Below are 16,431 nucleotides of genomic sequence, written 5' to 3' on the forward strand. Positions count from 1 at the left end.
ACAATCTTAAGTATCTGAGCAGCCTCAATACCTTTTAAATTCTGGCTAAATTTAACGTTTTCTTCTGTCCCTCTTCTTGTATATTTCACATAATGTATTTGCAGTTGTATTTAAGCTTCTCGGATGGCATGTGCATGTAAGCTTAGATGTTTCAAGTTATTCAGTCATTTGTTTTTCATGCTTTCACAGTAATTTGTCTCAATCACATTTTATGTTTCAAATATACAAAATTGTTGTCATCTCTGGAAAGTATACTTTCGAACTTTCCCTTATGAAACTGAAAAACACGTTTTAAAGTTGTATGTATTAGCTCTAGTCAGCCAATAATTGTGCCTTCATAATGCCAGAATTGTCATTTTAAAAAGTAACAGAGAACTGCCCGATAATTATTTGGAGAAAATTACCCAAAAAGTTTTATTGAACTAATTTATCTTTTTCATTTAATTCAATCAACTCAGCTATAAAAGGTTGAACATGATGAGGCTTCTCTTGGTATTTTTGTTGGCATAGAATAGAGGCATTGCTATGTTTAAAAGATGTTATCATTTATTATGGCATGTTCAATTTGAAATATTGTATTAATGTGGACATGGGTTTCATTGACCCATCCATATCTTCCCTCCATTTGGTTAATAACGCACACGTTGGTTTTTAAAGATAGCAGCCTGGGCTGAAGTTTGTGGCTCCAACAGATTGAAATGGGGTGTTGTTCACATGACCACCAACCACCTAATATAATCGCCAGGAAAAATGTCAGGACCAGGCTTCAGTCCACCTTGTATCCACTTTTAGTCTGGTCCTGGAAGGAAAGATACCGGATAATGAATCAGGATTTAGAAACAGAAACATTTCAACATCCGGGGACCTCATTCATTTATTCCGAGTACATATTTATTGAGAAACTATTATGCGCTCAGAACTATGTGAGGCATTGGGGATACAGAAGTGAACTCAATCTGGAGGGTAGATCATACGTTAAGTGTTCTTCCCACAATAAAATTAAAAACATAAATAAATAAAAGAATTCAAGTAAAAAAAAAACAACCAAGTGGATAAAACATAGTTTAATATTTATTTTCGCACCTGGGAGTTAGCTGTGTGAGGGCAGACATCATGGCTGACACCATCTCTACGGTCTCCTTAGCAACTTCCACTTAGTAACTGAAACTAGAAGCCCAAACGGGGCCTGCTGTTTTGTCTCATAAGAGAAGCATAGTAGAAAAGCAAATTTCTAAATTGTTTTCTCCATGCGACATATGTGAGACCAACTTACAGGAACACACATAGGTAGGCCTTTTTCTTCCATTCAAGAAATATGTCTAGAATTCAGTTGAGTGAGAGTCAAGTTCATAGCAATAATCTTGAATCCTTCCTAACGTTTTAAAGAAATAAACCACATGGAACCTGAAATTTCTGATGACACATCGCACCAGTCGTAACACTGTGAGCTATTCCATGCGGAAAGCCATGGGGGTGGGTCATGGTTGTGGGCTACCATACCTTAGCAGATCTATTCTGACGTTCAAGGGCTTTGGGGTTATGACAGTTGCTGGAAGTATTTATGACTTGTTAGACTCTCTCCACTATGTGTTTCCTGCAAAGACAGTCTAAATTCCAAGGGCCACAAAGAATCAAATAACCATCTAGAGAGATGGTTATTGTGAAAATTTTTATCCAATGTAGCAGTTGGGAATCAAGCAGTGGATGGATCTAAAAACAAATACAGTGATTAATGTGTCTTAAAATAAAAATAACCAGCTCCTGCTAAATGACCTTGGCTGTTAAGTAACCCGACAGAGACAGAATGGTTTTCTGTTCTGCAAAGAGAACAGATTTGGGAACCCAGATCTACCCACTACTAGCTGAGAGGCCTGGGGTAAATGATTTAACCTCTCTAAGTCCCTTTGTAAAATGTTGCCAATAATTTTTGTCTTCCTGACCTCCAGGGTTACATGAAAATCACTTGAGAAAAGGGATGTGAAAACTCTGTTTACTGTAAAAGTGCTCTATGTATTTGTATTCTTAACTCATTTGTGATACCACAAGTCACTTAGAAATCAGTTCTCAAGTGGCTGATCTCATTGACGATAGAAGCGTAATTGCCCTGTGACCAACCCACTTCATCCCTACCAAGCATTCCAGACATTTCAGTGCGCGACCAGGGTCTATGGGAAAAAGTCAAAAGGAGACTGATCAGAGGAATTCCACTGGCCCTTCCCAGGGCCCTGTGCATGAAATGGTCCCCTGTGCATTGTTATTTTGCTGTGTTTGCTGATGTCCAGTTTCCAAGACAATAACAGACCGATAACTGGGTGATGATGAACAGACAGAGTGAGTGTGATATTCTACCAATTTTCTAGAGTAAAGGCTTCTGTATCTGGTCCATAGGATTGCAGCCTTCGTTGGCTTCTTTTCTCCAATGGATGTGCAAATAGAGAATGCAGAAGCAGGCTTTCTTTTAAACGCTGAGGAATGACACCAACCTGTGAATTTTTTTTGGAGCTGCACACATGGATGGTTTCACCTTTTGGTACGTGGGTAGGGTAGGACAAGGTGATTCTAGGTTCTGACCTGAGCCCTGAGCCTCACCATTGCCCAAATTCCCTATGTCAGCATTTTGTGACAGAGCTCAAGTCTGCGGATTAGGTTTTGGCTCATAGCTTTGTGGTGGAAGAGAAAGGTGGGAAGCACTGGCTGGTGAGAAGGTGAAGAAGGGGAACAGGATTACTCCACTTTGGGTGTTATTTTGCTTTGTGGTTTTGCTCATCTTAAGCAACTGGCCATAAAAGAAAGATAATCTACGGCTTTGTCCTTAGGTACTTAAATTTCAATACGTAGTAAAAACTAACACTAGAAAAAGTTTTAAGAAGACTTCAAAGAAACGAGTACATATTATATAACAGGAATATGAAACTCGATTCACTAAATCAATGAAGTGTGTTTAAATTTGCCACTGAGTTGACTGAAGTGAAAAAAAAAATAATTCAATTGCTTTATGACCAATAATCTCAATCAGAAAGTACTGAATTAGGACACTGCCTCTTTGTGGATATGCAAAATTCCTGAGTCCCAAGTTCGTTGATGAGATTGTCCATACATTGAGAGTACACTGGAATCAAATGAGTACAATTTAGTTACACTGACAATTATTAAACATATTCTGTATGTCTGAAGTTGTGCTGTACAGCAGATCTCTCCAACTTATTTACCTTGCATGGCAAGGATGTAGGAAAATCAGAGCCCTCATGTACTGATGATGGGAATAGAAATGGTACAGCCATTTTGGAAAAATGTCTCAAAGTCCATCAGATGATTAAACATGGAATTAGCACATGCAATTCCACTCCCAAGTATGTACCCAAAAGAAATGAAAACATAAGTCTATACAAAAACTTGTACATGAATGTTTATAGCAGCATTATTCATAATAGTAAAAAAATGGAAACAATCAACAGGCAAATGGGTAAACAAAATGTGATATATCCATACAATGGAATATTATTTGGCCTTAAAAAGGAATGAAATACTGATACATGCTACTACATGGATGAATCTTAAAAACATTGTACTAAGTGAAAGAACTGAGTTACAAAAGATCACATAAGATTCTATTCATATGAAATATCCAGAACAAGGAACTCTATAGAGACAGAATATAGATTAGTGCTCAGGGTTGGGAGATACAGAGGAAACTAGGGGGTGGGTGATGGCTAAAGGATTTCTTTTGGGATGATGAAAATGTTCTACAATTGATCGTGGTGATGGCTCACAACTCTGAATATACTAAAAACTATTGAATCATACACTTTACATGGATGAATTGTACGGTATAAGGACTATATCTTAATGACACTGTATTTAAAAATACAATAATAGCTGATAAATAATATATATTTGATAAAAAATTCAAGGAGCCATATATAGACACATAGGCAGAAGAGAACCAGGAAGACTGTATCCACTGGAAAACATAATATACATAAGAATTAAGTGGACATTTCTTGTCACTCATCGGAACCTAAGTATTTAACATAGTGCCTTACAAATAACACAACAAAAATCAGTTGTTGATAATGATAATGATAATGATGATGGTGGTGGTGGTGGTGGTGGTGACAACAGAAACAGCTGCCCTGCTTTGCCACGGTATTTGGACGTTTTAATATCTTCATTAGGTCTTTCTTGACTTTTGGTAGTAAAACCAAATTCCAGCTGCAGGAACACCATGATTCTTTAAAGAGAAAGATTACATTTTTCTTGGGAGTCAACATCCTATACGTTTGTAGTCACAGGAAACTTATCACATACTGATGTCAGCTACTTTCCCATAAGAAGTCCAGAAATTTCATAATGCCGTCAATGACTTTCTCTTTCCTATTTGCTTCAGAGAAGTCGAGAACTCTTCATAAAACTTAAAAATAATCTGCCATTCACCCTGCTGTGGGTACATTTGTATTGCTTCTCCGATCAGAAGTTATCTTGCCTGTAAAAATCCTCTCCCATTCTTCTATTAACCATCGAAAGATCCTGGCTAGTACAAATAGCATCATGGATAATTCTTTTCCTTTTTTTCCTTTTTAAAGATTTTATTGGGGAAAGGGAACAGGACTTTATTGGGGAACAGTGTGTACTTCCAGGACTTTTTTCCAAGTCAAGTTGTTGTCCTTTCAATCTTAGTTGTGGAGGGTGCCATTCAGCTTCAAGTTGTTGTGCTTTCAGTCTTAGTTGTGGAGGGCGCAGCTCAGCTCCAGGTCCAGTCGCCGTTGCTAGTTGCAGGGGCGCAGCCCACCATCCCTTGCAGGAGTCAAACCGGCAACCTTGTGGTTGAGAGGACGTGCTCCAACCAACTGAGCCATCCGGAGCTCAGCGGCAGCTCAGCTCAAGGTGCCGTGTTCAATCTTAGTTGCAGGGGCGCTGCCCACCATCCCTTGTGGGACTCGAGGAATTGAACTAGCAACCTTGTGGTTGAGAGCCCACTGGCCCATGTGAGAATCGAACCGGCAGCCTTTGGAGTAGGAGCACGGAGCTCTAACCGCCTGAGCCACCATGCCGGCCTGATAATTCTTAATCTTAAAAAAGTCCAAGAAAAAAAAGGAATAGGCTACAGCAATCAGGCACTCTTTTAAGACCTTAAAGTCCTTCTTTTGTACTGTCACGTGATCTTGTTCTGTTGCAATAAAAACAATGTTTTCTTCTTCATAGTTGTACAAAATTGGCCCCTCTGAGAATATGTATCTAAGAAAATATTTGCATTCCATGAAATGTTAAGGGGAATTCGGTAATATTTCCCTGGCTGCCATTGCTAGCCCTGGCCACTTAATGGTATGGAAACAAGCTACAGGTTGATTTATTCTGCTTTCCAGATACAGAATAACAAGGACAGAGGAAGAAAAGATGCTAATGCTGGTTGGGGGCCTATTGCTTTGTAGGTTCACTAATAGGCGCTTTATGTTATCTCATTCATTCCTCATTCACTCACCTGATAAACATTTATGGAGCATATGTTATATGCCATGGAGTATGCTAAATGTTTGAGACAAATTATTGACCAGACCATGTCATTTCCATCAAGAAAGCCATACACATACAATGACAGTCCAGTGTGGCAATGCCACCAGAGAGGCATTAACAAAATACTGTATGGGCACAGAAGAGGGCAAACCCTTCAAGCAGTTGTTACTATCCTTATTTTCGAATGAGTAACTGATATCCAACAAAGAACTTTCCTAAGGTCATATATCTATTATGATCCCACAGCCTGTCTTCTTTCACAATTCCATGCTGCTTTCAAGGGAAAGACCTATGCCCAAACCAAGTGAATGGTTTAAAGCTTGGCCAGCAATCCAGTGAATCTGTTTGTTGCAGAATGCCAGGAGAGTTCTTACTTTCATTGAGTAACTGATTTTTTTCTTGGATAATTACAACAATTTCTTTGGTCTCGCTTTGTTTGTAGCCTGCTTAATAGCTAAATTTTTATCACAGTATCTTATCAATAGATTTTTGTCCCTCTGATATACTACTGTATACAAATATCTATATATCCATACAAATATGTCCATAGTACCATGAAGCATATATCTCATGAAAAACAGATTATTCCACAGACATAAAAATTTACATTGAAATACAAGCATACGATAGACAAATGGTATTCAAGATACACAGGCAAAAACTAAAAAGGAAACACACAATTTAAACAAATAAAGAGGAAACCTGTGCAAAGGCTTCATGCACATATGAGCCCCTGGACACAGATTTGGGAAGGTAGGTGATGGGAAGTGAAGAGGAGAAAGTATGGTTCATAAGCAAGGGGCTGAATACCCTGAAATTTCATGACAACTTAAAATGATATGTAGTCCCTGTATTTGAATTGCTTTGGTATGGGCCACTTGCAAAAACATTCAATATTTCCCTTTTAAGATATAGTAAGCCAAAATATATATATGGAAAGTTCACTAAGTCATTGGTAAATAATCCAGTGTTGACTTTTAATTTAGAAATAACTGGCCAAATCGATCCCAGCCTTCCCAACTACAATTTTCCCCCTGCAGAGTACATTGATTTGTATTACCTTATTTTCTCTCATTGTTTGTATTTCTTTTTATTATTTTATTTTCCTACTGGTATAATATATGACCAGAGATATTGAACTTTTATGATTTTATATATTTTGAGCTCATAAATTCCCTGTACTTGTCACCTTTCCAGACTGAGGCTTTATTTTTTTCCATCCACATGTTATAACAACAATGCTTTTTATTGATGTATGCATACCATGCAGCAAAGTGCTTAAGTCATAATTCTACAGCATGATGGATTTTCACAAAATGAACATAGCAGGGTTAGGCAGCACCCAGATCAGGAAACAGAACACTGTTAGCACCCCGGAAGCTGCGCCCCCTTTTGCAGTCATGTCTCCTCCCCTCCTCACCACTGCCCCGGGATAACCATTGTTCTGGTTTCTACTCAACCGAGTATTGGTTTTGTCTGTTTTTGAATTTCATACTAATGGAATGCTAAAACGTGTGTGCGTGTTTGTGTGCAGGATGTCTGTTGTTGAACATTGTGTTTCTGAAATTCATTGCCTGAGCAATACTTAGATTATTGTAATTATTGTACAGTATTTCATTGTTTGCCTGCCCCAATTTATCCATTTTACTATAGATAGATATGGAGGTGGTTTCCAGTTTATGGCTATTACGAAGAGTTTGTGCATTCTATTCATGTTATTTGATGAACATAAGCCTGGATTTTTGTTTTGTAGGGGTAAGATTTCTAGGGCACAGGGTTTGTAAATATTCAGCTCTAGCAGATACTGACAAATATTTTCCCTAAGTGATTGTACCAATGTACATTCCGACAGCAGTGCATAAGCATTCTAGTTGGTCACCAATACTTTGAATTGGTGGTCTTTTAAATTTTATCTGTTCTAGTGATGTGTAGTTTAAATTTGAATTTTTCTAATGATTAATGCGATTGAGCACTTTTTATATGCTTATTGGCCATCTTAATATCCTCTTTTGTGAAGTGCTTATTGAAGTCTTTACCAATATTGGGTCATCTATCTTTTCATTATTGATTTGTGGGAATTCTTTATATATGCGGACACAATGTGTCCTTTGTCAGATATATATGTATGGCAAATATTTTTTTCCCAATCTATGGCTTGCCTTTTCATTCTCTATATGGTTCTTAATTTTAATGCAGTACAATTTATCAACTTTATTCCTTTATAGTGAATGATTTTAATGTCCCATTTACAAATTCTTTGCCTATCTTAAGATCGTAGAGATATTTCCTACTTTTTTCTCTGAAAGTTTTATTGTATAAGTTTTCACATTTAGATCTACAATAAATCTTGAATTATTTTTGTGAGTGGAAAGGAGATATGGTGTTAAATAAAAGTTTATATTTGGTTTTCTATTTTTCCACATAGGTATGCAATTGAAGTGCTAGATAATGTTACCTTCTTTCAGATAAAGTTATTCTATCTTCTAATGGTTTGATGGAATTGAGGACATTCCCTTTAGTTGAATTAGGGCTGAGGTTATTTGAAACTCATCTGCAGTTTGGTCTGACACCATCAACCTCCAATTTGCCCCTCTCCCCAGATGAGCTCTCCAAGGGTCCTAACTGAAATTATATCCCAAGATACGGTCTTCTTTTTTTTCTCGCTTCCACTTTTCATCAAAGTGTAATTTACATACAGTAAAATGTACTATTTTTAGTGTGTAGTTCTGCGAGTTTTGACAAATGCACAGTTGTGTGACTACGACCACAATTAGATATGGAACAACTCTATCAACTCCAAAATGCTTCTTCCTTCTTGAACCTGAAGGTTTGCCTCCTCAGGTCCATGAGACTGCTGAAATTTCTGCTGTGCATTTCAGAAATTTTCTGCTTTTTTTTTTTCTCTTACATCCTCTTATCTTCTTTATCTTAAGGATTCAGCAAACACTTATCCAGGCCTCCCTTCTCTCCAGATATTAGTCCCTTAAATCTTGATTACTTCAGCAGCTCTCTGATGCCTTCAGATAGATTTTGGGGCTTTTTTGGGGGAGACTTTATCCAGATTTTCTAGTTGTTCTCAATGAGAACATTGAACTGCCATAAGTTGTTCCATTACACGCGAGCACCTAAGGCAGTCTACATACATTAAACGGACTCATTAAGACCTTCCTCCAAAAATGTTTTTCTTTCTATAGCTCTCAAAATGGTAAAAGAAATGTCAACGTTGGCAGCTATGATTACTCCAAGTGTTCAATCATAGAAAGAGCTTTGGAATCAAACAAATCTCAGTGCAATTCCAACTCTTACTTATTAACTATGTGGTAGTGAATCTGAATCTGTTTCCTTCCTTTCAAATGGGGAAAATAAAAACAAGTGATCTTACCGTTTTCTTTTAAAGATTAAGTGAGATAACAGATATAAGTACCTTGCACCTAGTAGGCATTTAGTAAATTATAGATATTACTATGTAATGTATTATTATTTCTCGTAGAGCAATAAAATACACTCGCCTCTTAGAAATGATGGAGAATGGGTGGAAGTAGGTGGTCCCTGAAAAGCAATCCCCTTCTCTGAGTACCCTGTGAGATGCTGGAAAGAACTAACTCGATTGGACTTGTTTTATTCCCAACCATAATAAGGTCATTCATTCACAGATACTGAGACATCCACAAAACTGTTTCTCCTTAAAAGACCATAGAATTATACACAAACCATCTGAGTTGGAGGACTCTTAAACATCTATTCCAAATGCTTCATGTTACATATGAAAGAATTGTTGAGGGGCCAGGAGTGGTTAAATGACTCGGTGAAGGTCAATTCACTCATTGGTATTTATTTACATGACCCATATTCCCTAAGATCACATATTTCTTCCCTTCTAAAATACTCTTCACTCCCACATTCAACTATACGTGTAAAACAGAGACAATTCACAAGAGACAATTATTCACGTTTTATTGTTACTGGCTCATTCTAAAGCCCATAGATCTATTTTTAAATATTTTATTTTAATTTCTATCCACACAAATTATGTGACTTCCTGCCAAATAAGACTGAAATAGCTACTTAGCATTCCTTTCCCATTCCAAGGATGTGTCCTGTAGCTTTTCATTCTTCTGTCCATTATTAAGAAATATTCTGCCTTATCCTCTAGTGCACAAGAGAGAAGGCAGCGCACACAATCCCACAGAAAGCAGTACTCTTTCAATTTTCCGGTGACAGGAGGTACGGGGGGACCTGTGCTTTCTGGGCACAGGAAGCACAAGTGGCCATGTGTGACCTTGGCATTGTCCTCTATGGGTAGGGACAGGTCATTCGACCCACTGCACCCCTCCTGAGTTCCAGCAAAGGTTGCACTTTGAGGATCATTGTTTGGTAAAGTCCCTTTGTGGAGCACATCTTTTAGCACAACTTTTAGTAGCATATTCTACTAAAGGACAAATACGCCTGAATTCCATCTGGACCACATGACTTGCAAGAGTTTCATGCACACAGAGCACACAGTGATTTCATCAAAGCCTCTACCTCACACCAGGATTCTCAAGCGCTCCTCACGGAATGCTCTTTCCCCAGATCTCCACGAGGGTTGGTCATTCCTAGAAATGTATTTTCAGCCGAGCTGTCTGCTGTTCAGAGAGACCATCCCTCCTCATCCAGCCTCCAGGGGCCCTCTGTCACAACATGCTGTTTTATTTACTCACTATAGCTAATGTGTGTTGTCTGTACCCACCAGAATGTAAGCTTCATGAAGGCTGAGTCCTTGCTCATCACAGTGGGTCCCATTCTGGCTTAGAGTCCACACACAGTGAATGAATGACGTGGGCATGTATCCCTGCAATGCAACCATCAGGCTTATTTGTCCTTGTCGTTAGAGTGACCTAAGGAGATGGATTAGAATAGGACTTGGCACTAATACCCGTACTACATGCTTATTATTACCTCCATAATAAAAGCAGAGCATATTATAGAAGAGTCATGGGAAAATTTTTTTAACACAAATATTAATGTTGAAATCAAGGGGTCCTAATTTGACCCTATACAAGGTAAATTTTTTAATTAATTAAATCCAGGTTCTTCTTGTTGGCTCTACAAAATCTCTCATTTTTAAAAATGATCCCCAATTCAACCTTTGTGGTGATTCCCTGGTATAATAAATTATCATTGGAGATCCTCCCCATCTCCCAAACCCTTGGTATGTGTTTGGGAAATGGCATCTTTTTGTGAACATTTGTGAAGAATTTTAAAGTAGAATTTTAACCACTTTTTGCAAATATGTACTGGCAATGTTTTTCCTTTTGTTTAATCTGGAAGGTGCTAGTTTCTGTTTCTTGTGCTACTGAATGGCTTTGGCTAGAGGCATCCTGAGGGTTTTAAGAAAATCACTATTCTTGGAGGACTAAATACCTAATTGGGAGAGAAATTCCTCCTTTCCTTTTATTATGCCGTGATTCTCCCATAGCGAATGAATGCTTTCATATGAAACCCAAATTTCCCCACATGCTTCAGTATGATTCAATCAAAGGGACAATGAATTGCATCTGCCTATTTGACACTAGCTGGGAAGGCGACTATGGAAGGAAAACCCACTTAATTGTCTAACGCAGTCCAGCTCTCTCTCTCTCTCTCTTCCCCTCTTTCTTCATCTTGGTCTTTCCCTTCCTTACCATGTCCAGTCCAGATTCAGCCTTGCCTGCAGAAAATTCCAGTAACTGCCACTGGGCCAGCGCAGCCACAATCTGTGTGGGGGGCAGTGAATTAAAATCAATGGCCGAAAGGGATCAGTGAGTAATGGTTCATTCACCCAGGCATCTATTTGAAGTTGCGATGTAACTGATGGTAGAGAAAGATCTTAAAACAAGGTGTGAGGGTTTTATCAACTTTCTGGCCCTTTGATCCTAAATCTGAAAGTAAAAGGGAAAGTAGATCTGAAGACAAGCTCTACTTTTAGTCATTTTGCCATTTACTTTATGGTTTCGTGGACCCAAAAAAATGTTTTTCCACTGATAGCATTTTCTTCCTTTATTTTGTTTTAAATTCATTCCCAAATTTTAAAATAAAAATACGGAGGGAATTAGGAACAGGGATAAGTGAAACTAGACAAATAAATACTGACCCTGCCAGAGGGTTTGGGGAAGGTACTGTGAATTTTTTCTTTCTGTAAATGTAAATGTCTCTCAGTATATTCCTTTACAATCGAGGCAAGTCACTCCTTGCTTCCTTCTAGTCTCCTATGCTTTCACTGAATCCTGAGGGTCAAGGTTGGGAGGTCATTGTGGGGTGGGTACTATAATGTACGTCAGCATCCAAAAGTAGGAAACTTTTTTTCAGGTGCAAATTCCTGAGCACTTCTGTGGAGTATACCATATGGTATTTTTTAAAAAAGCAACAAACCAAAACCAAAAATGTCTCCCGAAGATTCTGATATACAGCCAGTCTGAGAACCCCCATTTTAGGGGGACAGTACACCATAAGAGCCATGAGGCCAAGTGCAACAGCTATTTGCTCATCTTTGTATACCCATTCTGTTCCTGGCACATAGAGGCCACTCAATCCATATTTGTTTATAAATTTACTCATAGGAACACACTTTGTAATTTGTTCTCATCTAAATTCCATCGTCCAGTACTCTGCAAATCACTTAGCAAGTGGTTGTTAATTGGGGGTATGGGTGCAGAAAGGGAGCAGAGACTGCTTTGGGAAATCAATGAAAGCTAAAACACGCAAAATTTGGCCTGCAGTTTTGGGGAATTCACAATCTTCCCTGAAACTCGTCCATGGGTTCTGTTTATTCATTCATTCACTATTCATTTCGTAATGCCCTACTGGGCTCTGGCAAGGGGTTAGGAACTATACAGAACCAGATTATGCGCCAGGCTTAGTCAAGCTTTCCAGCTAGATGATGGCTCACAGATTTTCTTGTACCCCTCTCCTCAGACTTATAGAAAAGACCTCCAAAATTTGGCCCATAGTCGAAGAAAAGGAATTCAAATGGGATTTAGAGCTCTTACCACTTTCTGACTTTGTAACCTACAAGTGTAATTGTATGTTTTATCACTCCAACTAGTTTTTTGGCTCCTTAAGTCACGACCCACATTCCCATGCCTTGCTGAGCAAGGCACTTCAGATGTATTGACAGTACAGCAATTGCTTAGTGTGTGCATTTGGGATGAGTAGGAAGAGGTGGTAGACACTGAAGGCAGAGAACTAAAAGATAGTCTGAGTGATACTCAGGAAAAGGAAAAGGCACCTGGTTTTGTTGACTACCTTAGGAGGCCCTCAAAGTTCCCCGATTCCTACTTTGCAAACCAACCTTTCTGAGATAGATACAAGCCAAAGATGACACACTAGGCAGGTTTTTGTTTTATTTTGATTTATGGGTTTTGTTTTTTACCTGCGAAACCTGAGATGAGAATCCAGGAACCCAGGACCAATTTTGAGCAGTGCCATTTCAAGCCAGTCCCTTAATCTCTGTGAGCTTCTGTTTTCTTCAGTGCAAAATGGCAGAGGGTGGGGAGGGGGGAAAAGCAAGGTATGCTCTTAAGGTCGGCTTGAGACCCATTATTCTACTAAACGAAAGTCAAACATTAAAAGCCCAAAGTTGCATTTCCCCTAGTCGTTGGTATCCCTCGTTTGTATCATACTGGGGCAGGTTTAGGGGTGTGATGGTGATTTACTGTCACAATTACTATTTCTTTGGTCCTTCTAATGTTTAAGATGTATTACTATGTTTTAAGTGAAAGAGAGTTAACCCTAGATTATCTACTGCGACATTTCTATAATTATTTGTAATACTCCAGAGCCTCATCTTCTACAACTGGTCAAGGTCCCGAGCACCAACCGCAGAAGACTTTGGACAAAGCAAAGGGTCTTTGAAAATCAGAAGCTTAAAAGGTTTAAGGGTTGAGCTTAGAGAAGGGGTGTCGTTGGCTGTGTGTCTAAGGCCTTTGACTTTGACTATTGGCATGTGTACTATTCCCTGTTTTATATTAACTATGTCACCTTTTCTACCCCATTATTTAGAATAATGTAGGGGTTGACTCTGTAATAATTGTGTTGGTTTTCTTTAAAATGCAAATATACAATATCTATTTATATCTATGCCTTATTTCCCCTTTAAGGTCCTAACTAACCGTAGTACCTGAGGAAAAAATTATATTTTTAAATATATAGTCTACATTAACAATAATTCTTTCTACTTAATTATGTTTCCATCTTTCTTTTATTCCAGGTATCATTAAAACATTCCAGTATCATCCAATCGAATTCCATAGGGATTGGTGATCAACCGGAAGTCTTCAACGTGGATATCTGATTGCTTACCTGTGAGTAGAGGTTAATGTGACTTGGCGGGGAGGGGATTCTGCTCTTAGCATTATATAACCTAGCTGCCTGATTTTCTAAATCCTTGCACTAAAAGATGCATTGTGAGAAACCAAGCTTTCTGCTATGCTGCTCATGGTTTACTTTACCAGTCAATTAATCTATCAATGTTGGAAGGAGTTGTTTTGTAATCTGATTTTTTGCTTCATTTTTTTAAATTTGTTCCTTCCTATGTACTATCTTAAGCAAAACAGTCCCCACGCAATGATGAAAGTCCTCGCTTCCTGCAAAGTATGCTGATGACTTGAGGAAATAAGGAGATGAGTCAGTCTTCCAGGGGGAATAAGCTCCCCTTTGCACACACATTGGTGATTTTGCTATAGCAAACTACCACTGACTGAGTGGCTGAAACAACAGAGGTTTATTTTCTCAGAGTTCTGGAGGCTAAAAGTCCAAGATCAAGGTGTCAGCAGGTTTGGTTTCTGCCGAGGCCTCTCTCCTCAACATACAGATAGCTGTCTTTTCCCTGTGTCTTCACCTGACTATCTCACTGCATGTGTGTCTTCTCTCCCTCCGTCCATTCCTCCCTCCAGATTTTGTCTTCTTAGAAGGACACCAGTCATAACAGGTGAGAGACCACCCTAGTGACCTTATTTTAAAAACCTGATCTCCAAATACAGTCACATTCTGAGGTACTGGGGATCGGGACTTCAATATATGAACTTGGGGGAAACACAATTCAGTCCATAACACCTTATCACCATTGTTTCCTCTAATATGCTGATTTTTAGTTTATTGCATAAGTGCTTCCTTCTAATTCTCCTCTCCTGGATTCCCTTAGCATTTATATCCCTCTCAGAGCGTTTGGTTTTTCTATAATTTGTTATAGTCTTTCGTGTACAGCTCTCATTTCCCTATGACATTACGTAATTTTTGAAATTGAAGAGTGTGCCTTTTACATTTCTTAGGGCACTAGAGGAGGTTTAGTATATGGTAGACATTTAATAGTATTTATTAAATGATTGAATGAATGAATGAATGAATGAATTAGAAGCAGCTTCTGACCCTGCAATTTATTTTTTTAAGACTATCTCCAACTGATGATTAGGGGTGCTTTTTCTTCATTTTCCACCTGCTGTCCCCCACAATAGGTGGAAATAAGTCAAGGCTGGAGAGGGGCTAAGAAAACAAACTATGATTGGCTGATCACAGGAGAGTGAACATCTCTCCGCAAAGAAGTAGGAGACAGTGAATAGCACGTACTTGCCCCAGATAAGGTCACTCTTCCTTGAGTACACTGGGAACCCAGAGGGAAGGACAGTGAGTCCTGATTGAGGCTTATTGAGTTTGAGAGCCTGTGGGACATCCAAGGGCATGCGTCTAGAACGCAAGGGATATGAAGTTCAAGAGAGAACTAGAAATAGAGATGTCTGCAGTCACAACCTATATGTGGGAGTTCAAACCATGACAGTGCATGAGGCCACCCAGCAAGATTGTGTGGAAGGAAAGAAGCAGTGGTTTAAAAATGCCACCCAAAGCTGTGTGTAGAAAGTTTTCCTGGTCAATAACAGGAGGGGGCCCCTCCTGAGAGGGAGAAATCTATATGCTGCTTCTGAGGGTTTGTAAGAACATGCATTTTAGCTAATGTGTATGCCTATGTCTATCTATTTCTCTCTCTTCTCCTTTCTCTGGTCCTATTTTATTCCTTCTGTGTCTTCTCTTTTGTGGCTTATGCCCCAAACCATTCCAGTGGGGCTTTCCCTACCCAGCTTTGCTCCCCTCTAGCTCACTCCACCCACGAGCACCTGTTTCACTCCCCCAGCTGCCTGTCCAGGGATCTCATACCTCAACACTTTCCTTTGGGGCCATCTTCTTCATCGGCCAATCAGAGCTGTCAGACAGTAGGAGAGGGCTGGGATTAGACTCCTTGATGTCCAAAGAGACAGAGATAGGTCCCTTCTGGGGATTGGGTGCCATGGAACATCGTCTCGTCTAGACAGAAAAGGGCCCAATTGGGAGGAATGTACCTCTTTTGCGTCCTACACTCCCTCCTTAGTCCATGGCCCCCTTGCTGGTCTCCCCACATGTGCCCTAGAGGAAGTTTGGGAAACATTTTAGGGTCTCATGGCCAGGCCAGAACGGGGAATGGTGGAGTATGGATGGGCCGTGGGTCATGAGCACCATTCAAGCTTCTCTCTGGGTGCCGCCATCAAATGTCATTTCTAATGGAGCCACGTTTACCCCAGTGCTTAATTTCCCTAATTTTTCCTGCTGACTGTGGTGCAAGTAAAAGGAGTAAAGGTGTTCCTTTGTTCCTTTCTATTTTCTAAAGTATTGTTTCTTTTCCTTTAATTTCTCTCCTTGCTTTTTTGTCTTTTTCTCTCCCTTACTTCTTTTCTTTAGCAGAAACCCCTGATCGTTCTTTGGATTGTCTGATTATTAACAAAAAAGGCTATCAGAGGTCTGGAAGCTTCCTCCTTCTTTGCATACCCCATCCATTTTTTTAAATGAACTTTGAGATATCAGCTTTCTTCAAGTACCTTCTTCTACACTTTCTTCCTGGTATTCTTTGAGTAGCCAGGAAAAAGATGCCAATTTTCT

The 16,431-nt window shown here is 39.2% G+C and overlaps 1 protein-coding gene across 8 annotated transcripts in view; it reads left to right on the forward strand.

Moving 5' to 3' along the window:
- The window catches only part of CALD1 (caldesmon 1), a 197,924-nt gene that overhangs the window by 71,863 nt on the left and 109,630 nt on the right, over positions 1–16,431 (forward strand). For all 8 annotated transcript variants that reach the window (XR_013992594.1, XM_081038593.1, XM_081038595.1 and 5 more), the window contains exon 2: positions 13,739–13,832. The gene's annotated coding sequence lies outside the window, so the exon portion shown is untranslated. The remainder of the gene's footprint in view (positions 1–13,738; positions 13,833–16,431) is intronic.

Source organism: Rhinolophus hipposideros (genome assembly GCF_964194185.1).
Source record: "Rhinolophus hipposideros genome assembly, chromosome: 25".
Lineage (NCBI taxonomy): Eukaryota > Metazoa > Chordata > Mammalia > Chiroptera > Rhinolophidae > Rhinolophus > Rhinolophus hipposideros.